The sequence below is a fragment of the Garra rufa genome, chromosome 9 (assembly GCF_049309525.1).
Source record: "Garra rufa chromosome 9, GarRuf1.0, whole genome shotgun sequence".
Taxonomy (NCBI): Eukaryota; Metazoa; Chordata; class Actinopteri; order Cypriniformes; family Cyprinidae; genus Garra; species Garra rufa.
In genome coordinates, this window is record NC_133369.1 from 30,747,431 (window position 1) to 30,755,599 (window position 8,169).

Below are 8,169 nucleotides of genomic sequence, written 5' to 3' on the forward strand. Positions count from 1 at the left end.
TTATAATGATATTTTATTTAAATGTCCTTTCTATTAATAAAATAAATATTATAATGATTATATTATAATAATTTTATGAGGATCATATGGCACTGAAGTGCAATCGCTGCTAAAATTCAGCTTTGAATCACAGGAATAAATTACATTTTACAATATATTCAAGCAGAAAATTATGAAGAGAAATCATGAAAGACTTCTAGCTTAATCTAGCTTAATGACCTGCTTATTAACACAACAGTATATATGCCTGATTACATTTAATTCTGTCAGGTATCTTAATTCTTGCATTCATTTAAGTTTATTAGAACACATTTAGAGACTTTACTAGAACTGAATATATTTATAACGAAAATTTACAGACAAAATTTAGGTTCAAGTATTTATATCAAAGTATTTATAAGTAGCTGTATGTAAAAACAGATTTATGTGCCTGTGAGCCACTGTGTGACAATGACAAGAGGGTAAGGCTTATGGTACTTGTTATTTTCAGCACTTGGACAACATATATTTAACTATGTATTTTACAAGAACAAATTTTCAATCTAAGTAAATATTTTTGCATTTTGCGATTATTGTTAAAGAGTGTGGTTAGGACTTTTATTTTGGTCTGTTCGCATGACGTCATAAAGATGCGTCCTGCGTCTGTTGTGATTCTGGCTTAAGAAAGGTTTGTGGTCTGTGGTTTTGGGAATTTAAGTCTTTTAAATGGGTCGGAATGCTCAATGAGCGTTATAGTTTTTAATTATTTATCTAGTTTTTAATAAATATTAAATGCAACGCTAATGCATTTATTTAACATTCATGAACGTTATTTTTGTGAATCAACACCAGTCTTAGTGCATCTCATTTCTCTCCCTGATTATAATAGGCTATATCGTGAGTCAGTATATAGTAAACACGAATTTGGTCAATGAAAAGTAGTGACGGGAGAAACTAGGCTTATAAAAATTCTTACTAATTGAACAAAATATTTCGTAAAATGATTCAAAGTTTTAAAGCGCTCGAAACACTGCACTTTGGCGACACTAACTGGTCAAAACGGTGTAAATGCAAAGAAAACGTGCAATGATTATAACTTTTACAGACCAACTGCAAATGTTTTTTTTTTAACAAAGCAGAATCTATCAAAATATAATCCGCAAATAAGAACGTAAACAAACAAAATACAACAAGTGTCTGTATAAGATGTGTCATTTTATTATTTTGTAATTTAATTATTATTTTTGTAATTTAAACGCACAGGAAACCTCCCAGAGAAATAACTGAGATCCACATGACATACTATTATGAAGATGGCAGTTATTAAAGAAGAGAGCAAAGATATTAAGATTGAAGAAGCTTTCACAGTGAAACATGAAGATACAGAGGAACAAAAAGGTTGGTTTCCTTTCTCAAAGTTGAACTAAGTCTTTTGATCCTAATTTAAATGTTAACCTTGGTGGCTTATAAACTTAATTGTGATCAGTGTAATAAAACATTTCCTTTGCCATCACACTTAAAGATACATCTGAAAAGTCATGCAGATGTGAGACCCTATTTGTGTTCCTTGTGTGGAAAGAGTTTTAAATGGCTCAAAAATTTAAAATGGCACCAGAAAATATGTGTCTGTGTGAAATCAAGGCTACGTTCACACCACAGCTGAATGTGGCCACAATCAGATATTTCTGCTCAAATATGACTTCTTTTCTGTAATTTTAAATATTGATCAATTATGATCCTCTTTCCACTGTATAAGTGTGCTTTTCATTTCTTATTTGTGCATCCTCGTTTCCCTTCCTTGCTTCCTTTTCTCACACAAAAATGTGTAAAGCAGTTACTTAAAGCTAAGAACATTGAGTTATGATCTAAATCGAATTGAAAATGTTTGAAAAATCCTTGGCGACAAAGTTATGGTTAAGAAACCCACTAGAGTTACTGAACTGTGGAAGAGACTGGAAGAAGAGTGGACAAAAATCACACCAGCGCGGTGTGAAAAAGTAGTTATGTCAAGTTATCCAAAGCAAGGGCCTCTACAATTCATACAAATTTCTGACAGCTGTAACTCTTTCAAATTTTTATTGTATTTTTCTTCCACGCTACAGTGGTTACTGTTGTCTAATTCTGATCACTGTGTTTTCCACAAAATGAAAAATGTTTTTGTTGAAATGCCTTAAATTCTGTGTACAGCTAATATTCCCTCAAATGAAGATTAAAAATATTTCAGAAAAGTAGGTATTTATAGATTGTTAAAATTGAGAGTAACACTCTTGTGTTGGTCATGTGATGTCAATCAATTCCCAATACTATAAAACACATATCAGACTTTTTCCTTTTGTCCCAAGTGGGATGGGATGCTCTTAATGCACTGGAATGGAAGTTTCAGTTGATCCTATAATGAAATGCAATGAATGCCATGCACGTCAAGAAATGCATGTCTTTGATGCACTGATTGCAACAGATTTCTTTTAAGGCTTCACTTGGCAGAATATGTGGAGTTATATTAGAATCGAGTCAACATTACATTAAGATGAACAGAACATTACATTAGCGGTGTAACGATATGCCTAGGTCACGATACGGTACGTATCCCGATATTGGGTTCGTGATACGATACGTATCACGATATTTTGAACAAAAATTAAAACATGAAACTGAAAATCAAACAACAGATTTATTTAAAAAAAAATATTCAATTTCAATCAGTTTTACCTACAAGGTCACATTTTAAGGTTTAATAAAAACCTTCTGTATTAAAATTAACAACTGATAAGGTCTGTCTGTAACTGAATTTTTTTATTTTATTTAACATGATAGTGATAAAATTGTCAAGATGTCAAATTCTTTAAACCTGCTAGCGATGCAAGATTCTATGTGTGTGCGAAACAGAGTCCTACCCGACAGGTGAACTGCTATAACTGACGTAACGGTGGAATAATATTTATCTGTCAGGTGCAGTGCCGGTGACATGCAAGGGTATTTGCTCTTTGGACTCAATCCGGTACACGATGACGCTGCTCTCAAACGGTCCCGTGCTTGTGTTCGCGCTCTGTCTGAAGACTGTTTAAAAGCTATTTCACATGGGACGCGTCAAGCAGTGGAATCCTCGGGGTAAACGTATTGCAAACAACAAGGTCTCATTTTACTTTACAAAAACAAATATTTTTACTGCGCAGGCTATACTACACGCATTTTCTGGATTTTTTTCCTTATTAATAGACTTTTTCCGTATTTTATGGATCATACAGCTCCGAAATGTTGCCATACTGCTGACTTAAATGAGGAGGGAGGGTCCGCAATCTCTGGGTTGGTTGCCATGTTTCCTCACGTTCTTTTTCAACTAGCTCAACTTTTGCAGGCAGGCGTCACATGATTGGAAAGGTAGTCACGGGGTGTGTCGCGATTCTCCCTTATCACACCGTGACACAGGATCGTGGATCTGAGTGTCGCGATTTCGCTTTCATATCGTGTATAGTTACAGCCCTACATTACATACATTAGCAGTCCCTGAGTTCACAAAGTATTGTGTTCCCACTGACAGGAAATTTATTTAGAATGCGAGCAGTTTATTCAAATGACCTCCTCAGTACTTGAGCGAACTCTTATGACATTATAGTCCCTCATGTCCGCTGCGTTCTCAAAACTCTTGCAATTTGATAATACCTAGCATATCAAAATTAACTGCAGGCGGCAGATCATTTTCTTATTTAGAGCCCAAACTCTGGGATAATCTACCTAACACTGTTCGGGAGGCAGACACACTCTGTTAGTTTAAATCTAGATTAAAGACACATCTCTTTAACCTGGCTTACACATAAAACATTAACACATCCCTGTAATTCAAATCCGTTAAAGGATTGTTAGGCTGCATTAATTAGGTCAGCCGGAACCAAAAACACCTCTCATAACACCTGATGCACTCGTTGCATCGTAAAAAGAATGGCATCTACGCTAATATTAGTCTGTTTCATTCTTATTCCGAGGTCACCGTAGCCACCAGACCCAGCCTGTATCCGGATCAGATGGTCACTGCAGTCCCCCGGATCCAGTCCACACCCAGCTTAGATCATGGATCACCACCTGGAGATGACTTCAATAGCCATGGATGTCAACCAGATGAGCTCCAGAGACAGATCATCAATAAAGACCTCGCCAACCTAGACGGCCATCGGCGCTACACCACAGGAACCTGATGAGTTCTCTACAATCGGACATTGGTACAAACTGCTGGTTTCGTCTGGCCAGAGGAGAACTGGTCCCCCGACTGAGCCTGGTTTCTCCCAAGGTTTTTTTCTCCATTTCTGTCACCTGTGGTGTTTTGGTTCCTTGCCGCTGTCGCCTCTGGCTTGCTTAGTTGGGGACATTTTCCAGCAATATCGTATACTATTTGAACTGAACTGACGATGATATCACTGAATTCATTGATGAACTGCCTTTAACTGAAAATTGATTACTTACAATAATGCGTTACTTACACACTATTGTTCTGTTTAATTACTGTGCAGTTGCTTTGACACAATCTGTATTGTTAAAAGCGCTATATAAATAAAGGTGACTTGACTTGACTAAAGGAGGTACTTCCAAAGTCATAGATCCTCTTATAAATATTATTAATTTGTCATTATTATTAGGATATGTCCCCAAAACCTTCAAACTGGCTGTTATTAAGCCACTCATTAAAAAAAACACAACTTGACCCCAATGAATGAATTAATTACAGACTAATTTCGAATCTCCCTTTTCTTTCAAGGGTGTTAATTATTGGACCTAAAACCTCCACAAGTAATGACCTAAAACACAGTCTAATACTCAATGACTGCTCTGTAAATTCGTTTTCATCAGTTAGGAACCTCGGCGTCCTATTCGATAGCAATCTCTCCTTTGAAAGCCACATTTCTAGCATTTGCAAAACCGCATTTTACCATCTTAAAAATATATCGAAATTGCGACCTATGCTATCAACGTCAAATGCTGAAACATTAATTCATGCGTTCATGACCTCAAGGGTAGATTATTGTAATGCTTTATTGGGTGGTTGTACTGCATGCTTAATAAACAAACTCCAGCTGGTCTAAAAAATGCAGCTAGAGTTCTTACTAGAACTACAAAGTATGACCATATTAGCCCGGTTCTGTCAGCACTGCATTGGCTCCCTATTAAACATTGTATAGATTTTAAAATCTTGCTAATTACTTAAAAAGCCCTCAATGGTTTAGCTCCTCAGTACTTGAGCGAGCTCCTATCGCATTATCGTCCCTCACGTCCGCTGCGTTCTCAAAATTCTGGCAATTTGATAATACTTAGAATATCAAAATCAACAGCGGGCGGCATATCATTTTCTTATCTAGCGGCTAAACTCTGGAACAATCTACCTAACACTGTTTGGGAGGCAGACATAATCTGTCAGTTTAAATCTAGATTAAAGACATCTATTTAACCTGGCTTACACATAAAAACATTAACACATTCCTATAATTCAAATCCGTTAAAGGATTGTTAGGCTGCATTAATTAGGTCAACCGGAACCGAAAGCACCTCCCATAACATCTGATGCACTCGTTGCATCGTAAAAAGAATGGCATCTACGCTAATATAGTCTGTTTCATTCTTATTCCGAGGTCACCGTAGCCACCAGACCCAGCCTGAATCTGGATCATATGGTCACTGCAGTCCCCCGGATCCAGTCCGTACCAGTTTAGATCATGGATCACCACCTGGAGATGACTTCAATAGCCGTGGATGTCAACCAGATGAGCTCCAGAGAAGGATCATCAATGAAGACTTCGCCAACCATAGACGGCCATCGGTGTTACACCACAGGATCCAGACGACTTCTCTACAATCAGACATTGGTATAACTGCTGGTTTCGTCTGGCCAGAGGAGAACTGGTCCCCCAACTGAGCCTGGTTTCTCCCAAGTTTTTTTTTCTCCATTTCTGTCACCTGTGGAGTTTTGGTTCCTTGCCGCTGTCGCTTCTGGCTTGCTTAGTTTTCACTTTCCAGCGATATTGTATACTATTTAAACTGAACTGGACGATGATATCACTAAATTCATTGATGAAATGCCTTTAACTGAAAATTGATTGTTTACAATAATGCGTTACTTACACACTATGGTGCCGTTTAAATACTGTGCAGTTGCTTTGACACAAACTGTATTGTTAAAAGCGCTATATAAATTAAGGTGACACATCTTTTTAACCTGGCCTGCACAAAACACATTAACATATTTCCTCATCAGAAAACATGTTTTGATGGCAGCTGTGCCTAATGGTTAGAAAGTCAGACTTAACCTAAAGGTTGCGGGTTCGAGTCTCAGGTCCGGCAGGGATTGTCGGTGGGGGGAGTGAATAACCAGCACTCTCTCCACCCTCAATACCACGACTGAGGTGAGACCCTTGAGCAAGGCACCGAATCCCCAACTGCTCCCCGGGCGCCGCAGCAATGGCTGCCCACTGCTCCGGGTGTGTGTTCACGGTGTGTGTGTGTTCACTACTGTGTGTGTGCAGTTGGATGGGTTAAATGCAGAGCACAAATTCAGAGTATGGGTCACCGTACTTGGCCACATGTCACGCCCTTTCCTTTCCCTTTCCTTAATCCAAATCCGTTAAAGAATTGTTAGGCTGCATTAATTAGGTCAACCGGAACCATGCACACTTCCCATAACACCTGATGTACTTGTTGCATCGTAAGAAGAATGGCATCTATGCTATTTTCTTAAACAAAAAACGACGAAAAGAAAAGGTGAAATGTGACATTTAAACATAATACTTCCTTAGCATGCATGCTGCAATACATTTTCTGGTTTCTTTGTGCGTGAAAATTGCTAATTTATATTACACTGTTTCCTATTGCAGGTGCTCACCAAGACCGGGGTTCGAATCCAGCTAAAGACAACTTTTTGCAATATTCTTAATTTCATTAAATAAATGTCATTTTTAAGGTAAATAAAATGTATACATGCACAATTCTTCTTCTTTTTTTAAATATATGAATTATATGAAATTTTCAAAACAAGACACACAAAACATAATTAACATACAAACATTAGGAAAAGGAGAAAAAAACAAAATTAAGTTGAAAAGAATAAATTAAAAATGAATAATAAAAATAAAATAAATAAATAATAGCTTAGTAACAAATGTGTGCTACTGACTTGACAATACAAGTGCACAATCGGGATAAATGGAGTCATACTAGTACAGTGTAGATGGATAATTACTCAAGAAAGAATGCATCCAGCTGCAGAGTTCTAACATGCTCAATGAAAGGTAGCCAGATTGCTGAGAATTTGACCATGGAGCCACGTAGACTGTTTAATGTTTTCTAATTTAATAAAAAATAAAGCATTTTTTATCCACTGAGTGTGAGAGGGGGCGTGAGGACCTTTCCAATGCATGTAAAATAAGATGGCAATGATGTACAATTCTTTAATGAAAAATAAAGAATACCAATGGAACTGTGGCATTGTTGATGTTGTTATTATTACTTATTGTTTAGTAGTTGTTGTATTAATATTATTTATTCTGATTAAGCATATTATTATTATTGTTATTATTTAATTGATATAATTTATTCTAATTAGGAATTGTGTATGCTACATTCATTCAAGACACTTACAAATCTGTTATTTCTAATGGAAAAAGATAGTAATTCAAATAAAATAGTAATTAATATGCTGAAAAATGTCTGTGACAAGAATGACAAAATGTTTAAATGATCTTTTATAGGCATATGTTTTATTGTTGCAGTGTACTGATGAAATACTATTAAATGAATGTTAAAATAAAAAAGCAACCAATTTGTTTTTAGTTTACAATTATGCCAACAGAACAGTAGTGAATATTAAATAAATAAAATAAAATATTAAATACGTTTACAAACAACAATAAATTAAAAGGGAAATAAAATTAAAATCAAAATAGAAATAAAAAAGCAATCATTTGCCAATTTTTTTTTTTTTTTTACAATTATTCCAACTATACAGTAATACATATTAAATAAATAAAATTAAATACTATATATATATTTTTTTCAAACAATAAATTAAAAGGGAAATAAAATTAAAATCAAAATAGAAATCAAAGAGCAAACATTTGCCAATTTGTTTTTATTTTACAATTATTCCAACAATACAGTAATGAATATTAAATAAATAAAATTAAATACTAAATTTTTCAAACAACAATAAAT

The 8,169-nt window shown here is 35.5% G+C and overlaps 1 long non-coding RNA gene across 2 annotated transcripts; it reads left to right on the forward strand.

Moving 5' to 3' along the window:
* The first annotated feature begins 622 nt into the window (after nt 1-622).
* Nucleotides 623-7,435, forward strand: LOC141342627 (uncharacterized). 2 transcript variants are annotated; one of them, XR_012356691.1, is made up of 3 exons: nt 623-667; nt 1,243-1,377; nt 2,929-7,435. It is a non-coding gene; the product is annotated as an uncharacterized lncRNA (long non-coding RNA). The 2 variants fall into 2 exon arrangements; XR_012356690.1 differs by having other exon boundaries at nt 1,243-7,435.
* The last annotated feature ends 734 nt before the right edge of the window (nt 7,436-8,169 follow it).